The sequence below is a fragment of the Mustela putorius genome, unplaced genomic scaffold (assembly GCF_011764305.1).
Source record: "Mustela putorius furo isolate JIRA1106 unplaced genomic scaffold, ASM1176430v1.1 tig00003834_pilon_pilon_pilon, whole genome shotgun sequence".
Taxonomy (NCBI): Eukaryota; Metazoa; Chordata; class Mammalia; order Carnivora; family Mustelidae; genus Mustela; species Mustela putorius.
The window spans coordinates 74,403,656-74,423,220 of NW_025421987.1; the positions used below are offsets into that span (position 1 = coordinate 74,403,656).

Here is a 19,565-nt window from a genome sequence, read left to right on the forward strand (position 1 = left end):
GATTTGGAAGATTTTTAGAAAGGGCATCTGGGTTAATGTAGCCCTGTTCAGACCTCAATCTGGAGAAGTGGAACCAGCCTCTTCAAAACAAACAAACAGAAGCCTCATACCTATACTGAATCAGAGGGTGACTGCAAAGGCATGGCGAAATTTCCATATAGTCATGGAGGAGAGCGAGGACAAATGGTCCTGGTTAGGCTGCAGCCCCACAGCGTCTTACTGGATTTAGTATGGTGTTTGTCCAACTGCTGTGGTAAATGAGGTGAAGTCTTTTGCGTATACAGTTAATTCCCAATTATTCATACATACTCGGGCCAAATTGCTGATTCTCTATGGACTTCAGAGACCTTTCCCCTGCAGAAAACCCCTTCCCCCCATTTTTGTCCATCCGGTCCCCTGGTCTCATTTTCTCTCTCCTCATGCTTTCTTAGAGGGGTTCCCAGCTACTCTCCTCATTTTCAGTTTTCTTTCCTCCTCAGGTCACTGCTGCTTTGCTTTTCCTGCTGTGGTCCCTGGGTTTACCTGAAGGTCCAAGGTTCATGTCTCAATCAGTTGTCTCAGGTTCGTGACAGAGAAGCTAGGTATTATCAGGGGAAAAACTCCACAAGATGGTGTCGGCCGCTCTTTGTTTCTCCTCCTGTCATCTGTGGGTCTTTGTGGAGTAAAGGAGAGTAGACTGAGTAGAGAAAGTATTCTCCCCAAAACATTTCTGAGCTGTTCTTTTATTTTTTTAAAGATTTTATTTATTTATTTGATAGAGATCACAAGTAGGCAGAGAGTCAGGCAGAGAGAGAGAGAGAGAGGGTGTAGCAGGGTCCCCGCTGAACAGAGAGCTCAGTCCCAGGACCCCCGAGATCATGACCTGAGCCGAAGGCAGAGGCTTAACCCACTGAGCCACCTAGGCCCTCCTGAGCTGTTCTTTAAATGATTTCTTCAGAATTTTACAGTCCTGTGGAGGAGGTATTATAGCTAAATGCTTAAATAGTCTTTTCACCCTTCATTTTCTCAACTTGGATATTTCTCTGTTCCATTGTCAAAAGGCAGATAATTAGAAAGGGGCCATGTAGAATATGTTTATCTGGGGGAAAGTCCAACTTTGGGACGGAGTTGTAGCTACAGTGGTGGGAACAGCCTCAGGTGGTTCTTCATTTCGCAGATAGCTAATTTATTGAGTCCTTTTTATATTTTGAATACTTTGGAAGATATAAAATGAATTTGACCTATATTCTTTCTTTAAAGAGGTTTAAATAAATCTAAGAGAGGTGTCTACACAGAAAACCATAAGTCTAAAGCCAATACATGAACACTTGATTACCATAATAGGTGAGAAACTCGGGTGTGGATGAGGTGTTAGGGCTCTCCCAAGAGGACATTGTTTCTCCTGGGGAGGAGGCTAGAGTTCATCGAGATGTAAAAACTTCTGCCCTAATATTCCTTTTCTGCACTGAGGGCTTGGGAATAAAAACTGTGCCACATAGTTTTATCTAGATAATTTTTTTTTATGAACCCATTTTTGTATTTCAAATGTCTGTAGAGAAAATGAATTTTCTCCCATCATGTAAACACTTAATATAGATACTCAGGCCCTGCTTAGCTAATATTGGTTAAAGGAACACAGTCTTGTACTGTTTCCAAACCAGTCCCAAGCCAAGTAATTGGTTGAAAAGCCTTTGATGAGCTGATCAGATTTTGGATAAATCAACACTAAAGCAGTGTACGTTGGATTCACAGAAGAGCCCTTCGTTCCCTCACTGGTACCTAGCGGTGTTTGGTTTCTCTGTGGTCCCCCTGAAGCTTTTGGTTTCTCAAACCAAGCGTGATGAAGATCAGCAAATCTTAAGGAAGGGGAGCTGTAAGACACAGAGAGGTACAGTAATAACAGGACTGAAAAGCTACAAGTGGATATAAGGATTCTGAGAGTATTGTAGTTTTCAGTGAGATTTCTGTGTAAAGTTTGATGCTTTAACAGGCTTAACCTTCCATAGAATATCTCAACTCATTCTTCGTGTTAATGAGTTGTTTTTGTCAGCTTTAAATATGAGCTAAATAAAAATAACCTTTAAATTGGGGCAGAAGAGTTAGTTCCTGCTGCAGCTATAGATTTCATGGGGAGGATGAGAGATGGTCTCGGGATTAGGGATGATTTTGGTGCACCCCTTTAGAATTCCTGTCTGGGGTGATGATGGTCAAGTGAGCTCATGTGAGAGCGCTTCATAGTTGGAAAGTGCTAGAGGAATCATGAGTTTATCTGAAACTACTTCAGTATTTCTTAAAATGTGACTGAAGTTACTTTTCTGAATGACCTATAGTGCCTGTTACATATTTAGATTCCTGGTCCTAATCCTGAGTCTACTGAATCAGAATCTCTGAGGACAGTGATCCGGGAATCTGCATTTTGGCACACTCCTTGGGCTTCTCTTCTGTACTTTATACCAGAGCTACTTAACACTGGAAGTTAACAGCCTTTTGAAGTGTGAGGATGCCGGTTGTGAAGCTTTGCTGTTGGATAGCAGGGGCGTGCGAATGAAGCTCAGAGCTGACCATAGTGTTAGTTTGTGAAGAGTTTCTCAACCATCTCTTCTGTCTTGGAAGTAGGTGTGAAAGACCTTCCTCTTGAAAGCCTATTATGAGCTGTACGTAATTTGGTTATATGATACAATTTTCCCACTAATCCTAAGGGAAGGCCTGATTTTTAGAACCCCTGTGTTTCATAGAGGGGCAAGCTGAGGGTCAGAAAGGCTCCGTGACTTGCCTAGGACCACACAGCCACTAATGAAGGAGCTGAACTTCAATCTGATTGGAGTCTGAAGTGCAAGCTCACCGCCTCTGTCTGTTCTAGATTGCCAAGTGTGGATGGTCCTGGCCAGTGGGGATGAGATGGGGTGAGGGGAGGCAGGCAGAGGCTAACGTGTCAGTGCAGCCATGGGCTCCTATGGCCAGAATGCTGGCCCAGGGAAGCCAGATAAGTCAACATCCTGGCAAACCCATTAGGCGTGATACACTGATGGGCAATTTTGAAACCCAGGAAACATTTGTAAGAAGCTGGCTGCCTCATTGCCCGAAAGCTCACATGCTGACTTTCTAAGGCATGTGCAAAGAGAAGATCACAAGCTTTGCTTCAAACTGCCTGTGAACTTTTTATGAGGCTTTTAAAATCACCACTCATAATGCTTTTCCTTGGCAGATGGTAAGACACAGACTGGTAAGAGTTAAGGAGCTAAAGTTTTGCAGGGCGTCAAGGCTGTAGCCGTGGGAACAACAGGAAAATGGAAGGGACAGAAGGCAACAAAAGCTTGTGTAGAAACCCAGTGAGCTGGGATGTCCCTGCAATCCCACATTGTTGTCATTTTAATATGTCTTAGAACCAAAGGTATCTGTGGAGAGTGATGCTAAAAGGGATAAAAATGCAAATTATCTCAGCAGTCCACAGATAAGGAAAATTGGAAGAAGTCTGGAGTTGTTTGTGGGTGAAAATCCTGTGCCACATTCTGCAAACCCCCAGGTCCTTTACTTCCTCACTGCCCATTAAGTTCCGCTCCGTCACACAGCTGGTGGGTAAGCACTTGTGATCTTCATCTTTCTGTGTTGTGAGGTAAATACGAATGCCATAAATATTTAGTGTTTGATCAGAAAATTGGTTTGTTTTTGGAATGTATAGGTTTCAAAAAGGTTTACTCTGTATTTTGATGTTCTCTGGGGACCAGTGGACCTTGAGTCTCATAAAAATAATAGTTGTCATCAAGGTAAATACAGGATGTCATGTCAGAAATTACGCTGAGGCAATTACAACATCTATATTAGAATAAAATACTCCTGTCTTGTCTGTAGGGGAGAGGGTGTGAAGTGGGATTACCTGAGTTTGTGCCGTATTACCCTCCTGCTGGCAGCATGCATATAGTGCCCAGATAGGAGGGTTTAGAGAAGTAATTCTGTCTCAGGGCCTTATTCTCTCATCCCTCTGATGAGGGGAATGACTGAATGGCCTCTTTAGGGTTTTATATTCCAGAGTCATCAACGACAGTTTTGTGGCGACCCTGACTGACCCTGGCGACTTCCGGAAACATTTTTTGTCTTCTTCCTCTCTTTGCTTTTGCTTGTTTTGATGGCGCTTTTTTTCTTGGACTTAGTAGGTCCACAGGCAAAACAAGCATGTCTTACTCGGAAGCACATAGAAGTGGGTGTGGGCAGGCAGAGTTGTCCCTTGGCTCCTTTTGTGCTTCTGTCATCCACCCAGCTTGACAGTGTTTCTCAGATGTGGATGGTGGGTCTTCTAGGGGTTTGGTAAAAAATGAAGATTCCCAGACCTCTTGCGTCCCTAGTAAGGATGAATCCCTGAAGGTACAGCTGTCTGCAGTCTGTACGTTAACAAGCCCCCCAAGTGGTCCTTGGGCTCACTACACTTGGAGAGCCTAAATGATTTCCCTCTAAGTACATGCTGTGGTCTTCAGACGGAACCCATGGTTCCCTGAAAGCAGCAGTGTGTGTGTGTGTGTGTGTGTGTGTGCATGAGTGTAAATAAAACTTATGAGAATAAGTTGTAATCATCTGGTTTATTCATTCATGTAACAAATATTTGCATGCTTACTGTACACAGAACTCCGTGTAGCTGCTGTGGGAGTGGAGGCAGGACGGATGCGATGTGATGAGGGAGAGGTCAAATCAGGTTGCTCACTGGCTCTGGGAATCTAGTTCTACCACACTGATGGAAGTGAGTATACAGGAGAGCAGGCAACAGCTTTGGGAGAGAAGATGCCTGTATAAATGGGACCCTATAGGGTGATGGTCTGCTGTGCCTGGATTGCTGGAAGCAGTTATAAAATGGGTTCTACTTAGTAGATTCTTGGTATCTTAAAGAGTTGGGAGCTTATCTTCTAGATCCTGTTCAGTCTCCTCAGAAGCAGGAAAACCTGATACCATTTGGAGGCTGCAGTTTAGGTCAGGGGAAAAAAAATATTGAGGGGACACACTATGTGTAAAGGTGACCTTTCCTCTCCATCTTGACAGAAGATGATTTCCTTAATAACCTCTTGACTGATTTTGGATCTCTTCCTGAATAAGCTGGAAATAAGATTTGAAGTGAGAAAGGCATACCTAGCAGTTACATTTATTTTATGTTTTGTTTTGTTTTGTTTTTAAAAACCTGCTTTTAGAGCACACTTTCTGTGGTTGGTCAAGTCATGTTGGTGTTTTGTTCAGCCTAGCCACTCAGTACCTGCCTCCCTCCTGAACCTGAGAGAGAGCGAGGTATTGGGGGACCTCAGGGGGAATAGACCGCTGCTCACCCACAGAGTGGGTGTCCTTGGGTAGCCTCATAGTGTTTTCCCAGATGGCTAAACAAATCATGTGCATGATTGTGTTTTCCTTACTCTGGCCTGAGAGTGAGGCTGAGTAGCTTGTTGAGTTTAGAAGGATCTTGAGCTTCCACACCAGAAGTAGTTTTAAGTGTGCATTTCCTTCTCAGCAGTGGTCCCCTCAGCATGGAGGTGGTTTCGCCTTAGGGCAGTGACTTCTTTGGCCTACCAGAATTATCGAGGTAGATGGCGAGAGATCCTTTGCCAACTGGATGGGGTGGCAGCAAGTGAAGCCTGGGTCAGCGGAGAGAACAATTCACAAGGCCAATGGGGTCACAGGATGGATAAAGTCAGGAAGAAGTGTGAGTCAGGCTAGTGACTGGCTGGGGTCTCCTCACACTGGCAGCCAGAGAGCCAGGTCTGAAGATTGAGTCAGAGCCCCCTGGCCTGAGGTCCGGACAGTAGTAAGGGTGTGCCAGACTCCAAGTGGACTTCCTGAGGCTCAGATCATGAGGGGTTTTTCCTCTTGTGGGGAACCAGCAATCAGCACCTTGCGGGTTGTGACCCATGCCCTGTCCAGAGCTTGGTGGTGGGTTCCAGGCACGCTTTTGCTAAAGGTGTCTGCAAGACAAGTGGTTGGGTGTGATTTGGCTGTGACAGGATCAGCAGTATTTTTCAGCTGCAGCCAAATGCATGAATCCCCTCAGTAGGAAACTAGCATGGGATCCTGAGGAAGTTCTCTCACCTTAAAATGTCATCTGTGTTTTTTTAATGCCAGTACAAGTAAAAACATGGTGATATTTGGAATAAATTTTAAATGTTCTTATAGAATCTGTTTAATTTGGTGCCAGGACGTAATGAACTTGAGGTTTGAGAATGAGAAATGGAGGTGAAGTTTTTTTATAGTTTAAGAGAGGGTTAAAAAGGAACTTGGGAGTGTTACGGAGAATTTTCAGCTCCGAAACCCCACCCTTTTGCCACACCAGCAGCAGAGAAATTACAGAAAGCTGATTGTGTTGTCTATTTGGCAAGTCAAAGCAAGATACAACAAGCTAAAAGATGAGTATTCTAGATTGCCTTCACTTTCTGTGACATGAAGTTTCTAAATATAAAAAATACGAAGCCCCTGGGCGGTTGCTCTTTGGAATTTGTGTGGACAGATTCAGGTCATCTTTATTCTTCTTTGTGCTTTTTAACAAGAAAGACTTTCTGATTAATGAGTCAGAATTTCTGTCTAAGAGCTTTTAAGTTTGATTGTTTAAAAGCACAATTTGTTATACAATCATTACATTTATAATGTCCGATTTAGGAGGAGATAGAAATTGCCCTCCTGCTCCAATTTCATTTCCAGGGGTTTATCATTGCCACGTACTAAAACCTAGAAGTTCTCCTCTACTTCACAATACATTTCTTTTTCGCTGTGTCATTAAAGTGAGTTGCTTTACTTAAATATAGGTGCAGTATGGTTCTTAAAGTTTTGTCAGAGTGTGTGTCATTTTAATCCACTTTTGATTGTTGTTGGGAATACAGTTAGGCAGTTCTATCCATCTTCTGCCTGTCTACTTCTGAGAAAACTTTGTTTTCTTGTAGGATGACATTACGAGTCTTTCCGTCTTCAGTGGCGTTTCATATTTGCACTTATCCAAGTTTTGCCAGTCTTAGCACTTTATGTGCCTGGTCTGTTCTAGTTCTTGACTGACGATATTAATAAATTCAACTACATTATAAGATTATTAAACTGTAAGAGAGATATATTTTCTTCCTTTTTTACTCAGCCTCCCTTCCGCTGTGGAAATTAAGGCTAGAAGTCCAGTCATCTGATAAGTCTGGTAATTTCCCAGTATTGCAACCAGTTACGTTGAGACTAACGATTTCTTATGTGGTTCTTCCCCTGAAGAAGAACCCCTGTGGTTCAACCCCTGCACCCCCATTTTGGCATAGTGATTTCCATGAATATTACTAGCTAACTTCTGTTCATTTTCATTCCAGTGTGTCCTAGGTGTATGTCTAGGTGGGTAACCTGCTTCTGATTCTCATGATTCCTTTGAGATAAGTGCTATTATTTAAAATACAAATGAAGACATAAAAGTACAGAAAATATAAGTAATTCAATGAATTACCATTAAGAGATGGAGTGGAAATTTGAACTTAGGTCTTTGTTGACCTCAAAGCCTTGACTTTTAAGTCTCTGCTACCTCTTGCATTATTATTATTTTTTTTAAAAGATTTTATTTATTTATTTGACAGAGAGATCACAAGATGGCAGAGAGAGAGAGGGAAGCAGGCTCCCTGCTGAGCAGAGAGCCGGATGGGGGACTCAATCCCAGGACCCTGGGTTCATGACCTGAGCCGAAGGCAGAGGCTTTAGCCCACTGAGCCACCCAGGCACCCTGCATTATTACTCTTTTATTTAGCTCATACTAATGAGCTCTGACCATTGCCATTCAGGGCTCTTCGTGTTGAGAAGACTACAGCAAGTGGAACAGTGGATATGGACCATAAAGAATTAAATGAATAAACATATACCATTTCTGGAGGTGGTAATAGCTATGAAGAAAATATTGGATAATAGGGATGACAGTGCTATGCTTTCTGGCAAAATTTATAAAATAAGAGAATTTTTCTAGTCATCGGTTCTGTTGAATATCCTAGAATGGTACGAATAAAAGCAAGAAAAAAAAATTCAAGCCTTGAAAAAATTCAGGATCAGTAAAGTTTCAAATCTTAAATGAAATGGTGATTTTATTAGCAGATTGGTTTGTCAGACAGGGAACTAGAAAGGCGAGTTGTTTGTATACCTCCCTGGGTGGTGTGAGCAGCCCCCCCCCCCCCCCCCCCCCCCCGGTAAATGGGGAAGGAGCTGAAGGTTTAGAGGTTGGGTGTACCAACAATCCAATTACCAGTTTTTCAGAAACTAGTTGTGAGAAGTCTTCTTCCTGGGTTTTCCTTTTCTTTAGGAAATACTATCTTAAAATTATTTCACTAGGAAGTGCTAACAGATCTTCTCTGTTAGTCCTTTTGATAATTCTCAAGAATTTTTTTCTTCACTGCTCAGCATTTGTTTCAGTTGGTATGACACTTGGATAGTTGATTGTATGGTTGATACGCAGATTTTTTGTTTATGTTACATGGCAGTGTACACTATTCTCATGTATAAGATACACAGAATAATATCCTTTAGAGCAGTTATGCACACACAAGCGATATTGGATTGATTCATTGGATCCGAGGATGTGATTGGAGAAAAACGTAGGACTAGGTCTGTCGGATGGGGGAATCCGAAGTTCTGTAAACACCGTGAACACACATCTGGTTTGAAGAGCAACTGGGGCATCTAGAACATCAGCAGCAGTGCCTCTGAGGTGTGGTGGAGCTGTTTGACATGAGTTTAGGTCTGCGCAAGAAAGGTGCCCCCTGGCATCGGGATTTCACTGCGTGGTTTTGTGAACCATTCCTATTTTTTTCTTAGGTCCTTTGCATATTACTCCTTGAGTTGGTGATCAGATGAAAGGGACAGTAGGCACAAAATAGCCAAAGTCCTGTTGTAGCCTAGACAGCAGAGGGGCACAATATTAGAGGCTTCAGAACTGCAGCTTTGTTCGGATCATTCTAGGTGTTTCGGTGCTCTTCTTCAGACGGGCCTCCTCAGGAGTCTGCTCCCTTCCTGGCATCTGAGATTCTCTTCTGTCTCACGATGCGAGGAAGACCAAGGAAAACGTCCTCTTTTATTCTGTAGAACCCTTTATCATGGTGGAAATTGGGCCCACCTTGCCTCAGAGTCTTTGTAATACTTCCTGCCAAAATTGCACACAGTCCAGTGCCTTTCAGTTGGATCACTTGGATTGCTTTGTAGGCACTATCAACCACCTGTTCCACAAATGAAGTTTTTAAGATTCAGAAGTTAAAGAAAAAAAGAGCAGAATTCAAATATTAACAATGTGTGTCATTACCCTTCTGGAGATTGGTGTCCAAGCAGTGAAATACTCGCTATAATTCCCCCCACCCCGGGTGGTAGACAAAGGCTGTTACCGTTTGCCATCTTGAAGTTGTGGGTTTTTATCAGTGACTTTTGTCATGAACGTGGATCTGTCACAGAAGACCATTTTAGCTCTGTGGTCTGCTTGGTTGGGTCTTCTCTAGGAGCTTCTGTCAATTTCAGAGCATCTTTCATGTCACCCATACCCTTTTTATTTATAAAAGGTCAGAGAAAGGATTTCCCATTTCTTTCCACTAGGTAGACTTAAAAAAAAAGGGGGGGGCCTGGTCTCTTTCTGGCTCTTTTTCTTTCTCTCACCGTGCCCATTGATTGGCCCGGTAGCCCAGGAGTCCATAGACCAGCAATCCAGATAGACACAGAAGACCCCTGATCCTGCGTAAGGCCTCACCTCTCGAAAATTATTTGTTCTAAATAAAGCAGAACATTTCTGTTTTCATTACTCACATTCTTACTTTGGGAAAGTTGAAAGTTGGAGATACTGCATTCTTCTTCTTCTTCTTCTTTTTTTTTTTTTTAATGATTTTATTTATTTGTCAGAGAGAGAGAGGGAGAGAGTGAGCACAGGCAGACGGAATGGCAGCAGAGGCAGAGGGAGAAGCAGGCTCCCTGCTGAGCAAGGAGCCCGATGTGGGACTCGATCCCAGGACACTGGGATCATGACCTGAACCGAAGGCAGCTGCTTAACCAACTGAGCCACCCAGGCGTCCTGAGATACTGCATTCTTTTACAGAATGTATTTATCCTATTTTTAAGTATTTAAAGATGGAGTTTGTTCTTCTGCAGTGATCTGTTCCTTACTGAGATTTGAAAGGAAATGTTTTAGTTTAAAACCTCATGAAAAAAACTTAATAACTTTCCATTTGCAGTATGGTATGTTACCTTGTACCATTTTATTTAGAATATGTTTATCATAGTTATAGGAAAATTTAGCTACTATTGGCCACAATAATAGGCCAAAAGATTCTGTGAACTTTATATTGGTAATTTAGTTCCTTACAAAGATAAATAATTGGTCTAATGTAGTTACTGTTTTCTTAATTACAAGGAAATAATTATACTGCTCTAATTTAATGTAAATTTTGTGCCGCCTTTGCTTCTCCCAAAAAAATGTAATGTGTATGTTTAATTCTTACTGAATTGCTAGCTCTTGTAAGCCATCACTGCTTTTGGAGACCATACCTTCTATTTTACTCAGAGTCTAAGATGTTTTGAAGACCAGGCAACAAAAAGGACAGTGGCTATAATTGACAGGAACTGAATTGTAGATGTTGAGGCTGGAAGCTGAAGAGAGCTGTGAAAGCTGAAGGAGGGCTTTCAGAAGTTGGGGAGCTTCAAGAATTTCCATGAAATAAATGTTCTTAGAATTACTTGCCTCACTGCCCTCCTCCAGCAGTGGTGCTTTTTCTGTGATGTTCCATCTGCTATAGGTTTTTTTTTTTAAATTTATGGAAACTGGAGAGAGTAAATAGTTGAGTTCATAAAGTGTCATCTGTTTCTTTTGATGTCTAAATAATTTGGGGTTGCATATGCTTGTCTCCCCACCTCCATGGCAATATTTTGTTAAAAAACAAAACAACAACAACCAAAACCAAACCAAAACCCACAAAACTCCAAATTTGGGATTTGAACATCATGGCAAAGTCCTTTGAAAAGCATCTGAAATGCTTGCTTTACTCAGTTAAGAATTTAAACATTTATAGGTAGGACATTTATGGGCATCTCCTTCACCCCCGAAAACAACCCAGACTCATTGACAACCTCCACAGTCTTGGAAAGGCCTGCCAAGCTGCATAAACTTGACCAAGGGGGAAAATGCACATGACATTTACCCAAATTTCTGATTTCTAGTGCCTTGGCACTGTGCTGTTTTTATTCCTACTTTACAAATCCTCTACGGGCTTGAGAAAAGGAAGTAGATGGGAGGAGAGAATAATGGATGTTTTAAGTCCTCAGTTAGCATCTCTCCTGTCGTTTTGTCTTTAACAGCTGAAGTGGTGAGGAGAGGCTGAGGTTGAAGCCTTCTTTCCCTTGCCTTGTTCTCTCTCGTCCTCTTCGTGAGCTGCGTTATCAATACATATTCATACACGCACCCTCCTGTGGCTTTTCCGTGTCTCATTGACAACCACAGCGGGTAGCATGGCCCACAATTTGGCTGACTTGAGTTTCAAAGCCAGAGTTGTTGTTGAGAACATGATTTAACTTATTTTTTTTTTAATTTTTTAACTAATTTTTATTTATCAGCTGGAAGGAGGAAACGGCTGTAAAATCTTGTCTTGGTTATTGCCTAAGGTGGCGATAATACTTCCTGGTTTTTCTAAATGAGTTCTGGGTTATTGCACAGTGGCTCGCCTCGCGGAAGCCGACCATATGCCCTGGCCTCTCCAGACATATCAGAAGTATATGGCAAATAGTAGAAATGCTGGGTTGACTTCCCCATTTCGTAGTTGAGATGGTCAGCTGTGTGTATGTCCATCTGTCCAAAAGTGTTTTTTGAACGTTGGTGGTGCTCTTTCCTTTTGAACGTTTGTGGTACTCCTTCTAAAACCGCATCTTAAAATCCTATTATAAAAAATGCTTGTTTTTGTTTTGAAAAGTAAATGCCATTGTCGTTGGTGAAATTATTACTTGACCTCTGCTTATTTATTGCGTAGTAGTAATGTGTAACAGAATAACTTTATTGTTACTGTTTGATCATGCTAACCTGTCCAGCCGAAAAGGTGAGCTTCCTGTGAGTAGTGATGGTGGTGGTCTCATTTACCTGCCACTTGGGCACTCAGTACATGTTGGAGGAGTAATTGTTTTGTTTTTGTTTTTAAAGATTTTATTTATTTATTTGAGAGAGAAAGAGAGCACAGGTAGGGGAAGGGACAGAGAGACAAGCAGACTCCCTGCTGAGCCGGGAGCCCAGTGCAGGGCTTGATCCCAGGGACCCTAAGATCATGACCTGAGCTGAAGGCAGATGCTTAACTCCCTGAGCCACCCAGGTGCCCTGGAATGACTTAAAAAAAAAAAAAATATATATATATATATATATATATATATATATTTTTTTTTTTTTTTTTTTTTTTTTTTTTTCAGAGAGAGTGTGTGGGCATGCACACACCTCTGCGCAGGGGCAGGAGGGCAAGGGCAGAGGGAGAGGGAGAAGCAGACTCTATGCTGAGCAGGGACCCTGTTTTGGAACTTGATCCCAGAACCCTGGGATCATGACCTGAGCTGAAGGCAGACGCTTAACCAACTGAGCCACGCAGGTGCCCCATATTAGCTTTAATATTTGCTTCCAAAGAAAGGCGAACTTGCCTAAACTTTGTAAATTTTAGTCGTAATAGTGGGATAGTCACAATTTATAATGTTCAGTTATTTGTAAGATATAGTTTGCTTTCTACTGTGGTGTCATTTTAGAGGGGAAATTTGTTTAAAAAAAAAAGTTCAGTTACAGTGTTGTCATTTATACACTCAGTTTTTGGAGTATGAAAGCAGTGCCTTCTTAAATCTGATAATAAGTGATAGCTCCAGAAAACCAGTGTTTAGAATAAATTTGGCTGTTCGCTTCCTTTAAAATTACATCATTCAGCCAAGTTTCTTATATCGTTTGGAATGAGGAGATACCAGGGAACTGAACTGTGATCCTGTTACTCTCAAATACTTAGCAACTGATGTTTACTAGTTGCTTGGTGTGTCTCGACTGTATACTGTGTTTATTCCTGTTGTTGCACAGATGGTGAAACTGAAGCTCAGTAAAGTTAGGCCCCCTGACCAAATGCACAGAGCTGGCCAGAAATGGAAATGGAATGTCAGCCCAGGCAGGCGGGACTTCAGTTCTGCTCCCCCAACACGTCTCTGTCCTGCTGGAGCCTCGTTTCTCGCTTGTGAGGCCAGCCTGTTCAGAGCTGGAGTCGCTGTAGAGGTTGTGACCCCAAGTGGACAGGACTGGGGTGAACGGAATGAAGGGCAATGAGCATGAGGCTGTGGGAATGGTGGCAGCTTAGAAACACCTTGAATCCGTGTAGTGAGCTGTCCTGAGACAGAGTTTTAAAATTACACAGTCTCAAATGTAACCTTCTCAGCAAAGGCTACAGATGGCCCCCAAACTGTGGGAGTTATCAGAGGATGAGGTGGAAATGCTTCCGGGTTCTTCGGAACAGTAAGGTCGGAATCTGATCGCAGCCTCTGTTGCACACGGCATTTGTTAACGAAATTCCTTCTTTCTGTGGTCAGCTCATCAGTTTCATCCCTGTAAAGAGTCATAGGTGTAAATAGGTAGGTTAAACTAAACCATAATTGGTAAGTTTGTTCAGTGTAACATATTGGGTGTAGGGAGGTGGAAGATTAAATATTCAAAAATTGGATAGTGGTTGGATAACCACTGTATCTCATTTAATGATAAAACATTGAAATTATCTTTATACTCTCATTTCACTTTGTAAGAGCATACAGTGTTAGAAGTCAATGAAACCATGGAGCATAACCAACCCTCGTTATTTTCCGGGTGAAGGAACTGAGGCTCCTATACTATGAGGCTCATAGAATAGCTATGCTGTTTGCCTAAGATCACACAGCACAGAGCTGAAGATGACTGGAGACTCCCTGAGTTTTCTGCTGTGTCTGTGTGTATACTTACTGTTTTTAAGTGAGTCCTGTTCCTCACTATTAAGCTTAGACTCAGTTACTCTTGTATCCGTATTTGGTGTTTGTGCTACTGGGAATGTCAACACTGTGGTGTATTTTCGGGCCAGTGGGAGTATCTTAGAGGAATTGAACATATAGTAAACATTTGCTTTGTGCCGGGCAGGCTTTACTCTCAGCCATCACTGTTAATGCTGCGAGAACTAACAGGGTCATGGCTGTCCCCACCATCAACCCCATTCTAGAGGTTAGAAGGCCTGAGTTGCTCAGAGCTTAAGCAGACTATTTAAGTGATGTATCGAGGTTTCAAATTCTAACTTTCAAGTATTGTCTGTTTCACAGCAAGGAAAACGAAGTTGCCACTTTCCCTGCCAACTCTTGACCAGTTGATTGCAGTGATGGGGGCACTCAGTGCAGAATCCAGGAATGGCCTCTGGGCTCAGGCGGGAAGGAGCAATGATTGCTGAGGTCGGCCTCGGTCTCAGGTTGGGGTCCAAGATGGTACATGCAACATATATGTTCCCAGACTATTTCTCCTAACATAACAATCTGATTCTTGGCTTCACAGGATCACAGACTCAATTTTAAGCTTACATGGAAAGGTGGAAATAGGGTTTGTGATCAGGCTCTGGAAAAGCGACTCCTGTTCATCCAGTTCACGGAAGACTGTTGTATAGAAGTACTAGTACTCCTTCTAATTTGCCTCTCTTGTTCGTGGGTATGCTCACATGTGTTTATTCAGGAAGGATTACTTCTATGAGTACCTTATCTCCTATTTTATTTGACCGTTACGATCTCCAGTTATAGGTCATTATGATTTCTGGCTTCATCCTACTTCTGTTATTTCCCCTGTCAAGAGCAGGTAGCCCTGATGTACTTACTACTTCTTCTTCTTTTTTTATTCTTCTTTTTTAGATTTTATTTATTTATTTGATAGAGATCACAAGTAGGCAAAGAGAGAGAGGGGGAAGCGGGCTCCCTGCTGAGCAGAGAGCCCGATACGGGGCTCGATCCCAGAACCCTGGGACCAGGACTGGAGCCAATGGCAGAGGCTTTAACCCAGAGACACCCAGGCACACCTACTACCCCCCACCCCCAGCCCTCAACTCCCATGTACTTCTTATGGTAATGAGGACTTAACCTTAGAGCTCTGGAGATAGAAATTTAGTTCATCAAGATTGGATGTGTCAAATGCAGCTTACTTTAGGTTAGAAACAACAATGTCTTCAAAACTCAGATAATTATTTGCAAGAATTCATTCTCTAGAGTTTCAATATCCAGAGGAATGCTGTTTATTTGCAAAACAGTGAATGTCTCAAATGTTCACTTGTGATTGTCTGTTCATTGCTCATTTCTGTCTTTTGACTTCTCTCCATTTCCGCAAGGCTATGTTCCCAGTGTCACATACTAGGCTGCAGTCTGTCTTCTCTCTGTCCTCTTCTTCTCACCTTCTTTCTCACTTGTACTGTCATTTTTTCATGATATTTGGGTTGTGAGTCTCAAATACATTAAAAGCTCAGAAGACTTTTCATACGCAGAGTATGAGTCATATTACTCTTGTTTGCAGTAGACTGATTATTTTGAATGGCTTTTTATTTGGTTGGGGGGCTTCCAATTGTTGACTTGTAAACTTGGGCTTGGTGATGTTTCCTGCTACTTGTGTTTGGTAACATCTTGATTGCTGGCTTGGGGTGGAGGGCATCTCTGCCATTCACCACCTCTGCTGGGCTTCGTCTAGGATTTGGGATGCCTGGATTTTGTCTAGGTTTGCTTGGCCTGATATCTTTCTTCCTTCTCATGCTGGGACACTCAGTTGGAAGGAAGGATGTTTTCGATGCCTAAAAATGAGTCCTCTTGAGGAAGCTGCAATAACTCAGGGTTGTGCCACAGAAGGAAGATCAGATCAAGCTTTTCAAAAATTGCATAATCTTTATAATAACTGACGTGCCCGCATGGAAAGGCCAGTGGTGAAAAGATTACGTTCATTGTGGGTGAACAAGCAAAACTCACACAGTTGTATTAAGAGTTCCCCTGTTGCGGAGTAATCCAGCTTCAAGCATTTGTCCAAGCAACAGCCCTTAGGGAGCTCCTGCTGCTTGCCAGGTGCCCTGGTAGATATTTGGAGAGCTGTAAAAATGGAAATGCACAATTCTTGCCTCCGATGATCTTTTCTGCCTTGTGAAATAAGACAGAAACAGGATCTATACTACAGTACTACGAGTGAGATTGTGTGTCACTATTAAAGATAAGGGTCCCATTTGAGAGTCAGGCTTGTATTTCTTGTGGCATATTCTTTCAGTGGTTGGGATGAGACTGAAAAGCTCCAACATGCAAGCCTAGCATTCGTGAAAAGCATTCTGTTTTTATGAATTATTAAGTGATCTTAGGTATAGTGGAAATGACTGCGGTTGCAAGTAAAAATTGAAATAAAAATGGAAAATTGAATTAGCTCATGCTGCTCTTGATTGCAGTGTTAAATGTATAGTTTCCTGACACAAGCAACGTCTGCTGTAGATTTTAGAAAGTGGTATTTATATCAGTTCTGCATTTCTTTCCATCCGTAGAATGTTTATTAACCTTCTGTAATATGTGAACCAATGGTTATATAAATATTTGACTTTAAGAGCAAACCAGTCACTCTTGTTTCATGGATGTTTTTAATGAATTGGAAATCATTGTGATTTTTTTGTTTATTTGTTAATGGAATTTAAGAATATTTTCGTATACACTCCAAAGTTTTGTGTTTTGTGTTTGAATTACAACTTTCTGCTTCTATAAAATCATCATCTCATCAGAGTATACATTGTACTGTCAAGTTTTCAGTGTTGGTGAAATTACTTTACTGAAAAGAATCTAGTTATAACATAGATATCATATACCCTAACTCCAAATTTCTTTAAAAAAGTATTAAAAGCATGAAGGATTTTTTACAACTGGAAATTCTGTTTCTAAATATCTTCATCATCCAGTCTGGCACTGAAAAGTCACAGAAGAGCTTCATTTCATAGGTGAATCACAAGTGGCATTTTAAAAAATGGTATTTTTCTTGTTACCTTGGGCCCTATAGATTTAATGAGTTTAAATTATTCCTTTGGCCTCTACCCGGGTGGGTAACCTAATTCTAATACCATGGTGAATGGTTACTGTGACTACCGTGTTGCTAAGAAACCTGTTATGTTATCAGGTTGCCTTGGTGAAGCAATGGCTTCTAGGGCCTCCTTAGAGCTGAGGGGAGGTGGCTAATCGGAGCTACAAGAGACCTGCATAGAATTTGTTTCCCAGGTTATAACTAATATTTCATCAGGAAGGGAACCAAACCTGGATCTGTTAAAGTTGACATAGAAGAAAGTCCCAAGTAATTTGAAATTAAATCAAACCTCTAGTTACTTTTTAAAAAGTTGTGACCCAAGATACAAAGCTGCTCTTACTAGTATTAGGTTAGAGAGCCATTTGTGTATTGATTGGTATGTATTTCTCTTCCTTCTTAACTTTGCATTCCGTTTTTGTTTTCTTGGAGTGACTCTTGGCAGTGCCTTTACAATGTATGGATGATTGAATTGAGACTTTGAGGGAAAAAAAAATGGGACATTATTTTGCTATGAAATGAGTTTGTAAGAAAACAAATGCTATACTACATAGCCTTGTTTTCTTTTCCTTTTTCTTTCTTTCTTTTTTTTTTTTTTAAATATGCCAAGACCTGTTACTAGGTGAAGAATTTTGTTCAGGGCAGGGACCTGGCTTTGGCTGGTTTTGCTGGTTTTGTTCCATGTCAAAAAGCTCTTAGATAATTTTGTCATCACTGCAGCTTCTTCGGGCCCCACGGCCCACAGTCTCGTGTGGAAGGATCAGAGAAGCTATGCCATAGGGTGTTCACTAACTGAGTGGGTAACTCTGGTTTCCTCCGTATTCTAGTCTTCTCATTCCCACATTTTTGTTGGGCTCGTTTTTAGCAAATCGAGTTCTGAGAGCCCTTGTTCTGCACTATTGTACAGCTGGAGAATGCCAAAGGAGCTCTTTGCCCTTTGCCACTAGCCTCCTCAGGGTAGTGGTGGTGCAGTCACAGGGCAGTGGCACGGGGGTGGGGGTGGGCAGGACAGGAACCCGGGACTGGGGACCAGGCACAAGCAGCTAAGAGCTCAGGCTTTGGACATCAGCCTGTCAGGGTTCAGTTTTGGGTCTTTGCCTCCGATTTTCTGAAATGAGTTTCATAATGACCCTAATCCTTAATTTCCTCCATGGTCAAAGAGGGATGATAAGTGTCTGCCTCAGAGGGTTGTGAGGATTAAATGAGATTATGTGAAATGCTTAGCATGATTTGTGGCGCATGTTAGGAGCCTTCATAAATGTACAATGTTAATTATGGTTGCAGAGGACATTTTTAGGGGGCTGTGAGTTGTTCCTTCAAATCTGATGACTTAGGTAGCCGGCATTTGACAAGCCCTCTGCCAATAAAAGCTTTTAATTGGTGAGAAGAACTTTCATATTTTCAAGTGTTCATTTGATGTCTTACTTTCTGTAGTTGCTTCCCATCTGTCCTTTGTCCTTGAGTTCGGTGTCGTCCTGACTCTTGGTCTCTCTGGGGCCTCTGTTTTCTCAGCTGTAAAATGGAGGGGTAGAGGTGGGATTTGGTTGATGTCTCTGGCGATGCCTAACTCTGATCTGAATGAACCCTGGAAGTGGGTGGTGAACGGTTCTTTCTGAACAGAAGAAGGGGATTTAGAGTTTAAGGCAGCCTTAAGGTTTGTTAAAGTCAGAATGGTCCACACAAATGAGAGCATCTGCCTCTTCTCTTTTCCCTAAGGAAGCAACAAGAGCTCTCAGGGAGCAGTAAGTGGACATTCTTTTCATGTGTTTGGGTTAATTATATGCTTTAAGCCATCATTTTCCTTTTTTTAAAAAATAATTCCTAAAAAATTATGAAACAATCTCACAGTTAATAGAATTGTTGCAAGTACAGTACAGAATACGTTGCAGTGCTTGTTGGCTAAAGCCACGGTTTTTTGCGGGGAGTGGGGGGAATTGAATAGTACAGAAAACTGAAGGATTCCATTCAGAATCACGTGTAACGTTTAGTTGGTGTATCTGTTTAATCTCTTTGGGACTGGGACAGTTTCATAGTCTTTCTTAGAATTCTGCAAACTTCATACTTTCAAAGATTACTGGCCAATTATTTTATAGAATGTTCTTCTATTTGGTTTGTTGATATATCATAGATTCAGGTTATCCATCTGAATATCACAGAAATGATGTTGTGTTCTCATTGTCTCCTGTCAGATGGTTAAGATTTTGATTTGTCCCATTACTGATGACAGTCATTTTGATCAGTTGGTGAAGGTGGTGATGTCTGCCAGTGATTTTCTCATTTTCCCATTGTAATAAGTAGTTTGTAGGGATGTAAATAAGTCAGAGTTAAAATGCCTTCTTACTCATTTATTCATTCTAGTATGGACTCATGATTTTGGTTACTTGTTTATTTCTTTTTTTTCAAAGTAGGCTCCATGCCCAGGGTGGGGGTTGAACTCACAACCCTGAGAGTAAGCATTGCATGGACTACTCATGGTTTTACTTTAATCTGTGGGTTATAATCCATTAGTAACATTATTTATTTTGATGCACAAACTTTCAGCCTTCTTCCCTTGTCCTTTTAATGT

The 19,565-nt window shown here is 41.7% G+C and overlaps 1 protein-coding gene across 2 annotated transcripts in view; it reads left to right on the forward strand.

The window, feature by feature from the left end:
• Window positions 1–19,565, forward strand: part of FNDC3B (fibronectin type III domain containing 3B) — a 338,384-nt gene that overhangs the window by 132,621 nt on the left and 186,198 nt on the right. The gene's annotated exons all lie outside the window — the stretch shown is intronic.